Source organism: Penaeus monodon, chromosome 19 (genome assembly GCF_015228065.2).
Source record: "Penaeus monodon isolate SGIC_2016 chromosome 19, NSTDA_Pmon_1, whole genome shotgun sequence".
NCBI lineage: Eukaryota > Metazoa > Arthropoda > Malacostraca > Decapoda > Penaeidae > Penaeus > Penaeus monodon.
This window is the reverse complement of record NC_051404.1, coordinates 4,544,019-4,544,291: the sequence shown is the minus strand read 5'-3', so window position 1 is coordinate 4,544,291 and position 273 is coordinate 4,544,019. Positions and strand designations below refer to the sequence as shown.

Here is a 273-nt window from a genome sequence, read left to right as displayed (position 1 = left end):
TCATTGATTATCAAAATCACTCCCATAGTTGCACTCTGGTTGTTGCATTATCATTATAACACACCGCCGTTGACGCTGCCGTTCGCGGCCGCAAAACGAATTTCCAGCAAGGCTTTACTTTACTCACAGTTGCTGTCCGCGAGTTCTCTTTCCGCTCCCTCCTTCCTGTTGTGTTTTATTTTTAGAAGAATACTTGTTATTCATAATATATGTTCAAGTTAATTAAGTTCTTGAAAATTTGATGTTAATTCTTCTGATTACGGTTTATAAAAA

The 273-nt window shown here is 37.4% G+C and overlaps 1 protein-coding gene across 1 annotated transcript in view; it reads left to right on the top strand.

Annotated features, from left to right (window-relative positions):
* The window catches only part of LOC119584992 (major facilitator superfamily domain-containing protein 8-like), a gene marked incomplete at its 5' end in the record, with an annotated part of 21,727 nt that overhangs the window by 1,002 nt on the left and 20,452 nt on the right, over positions 1-273 (top strand).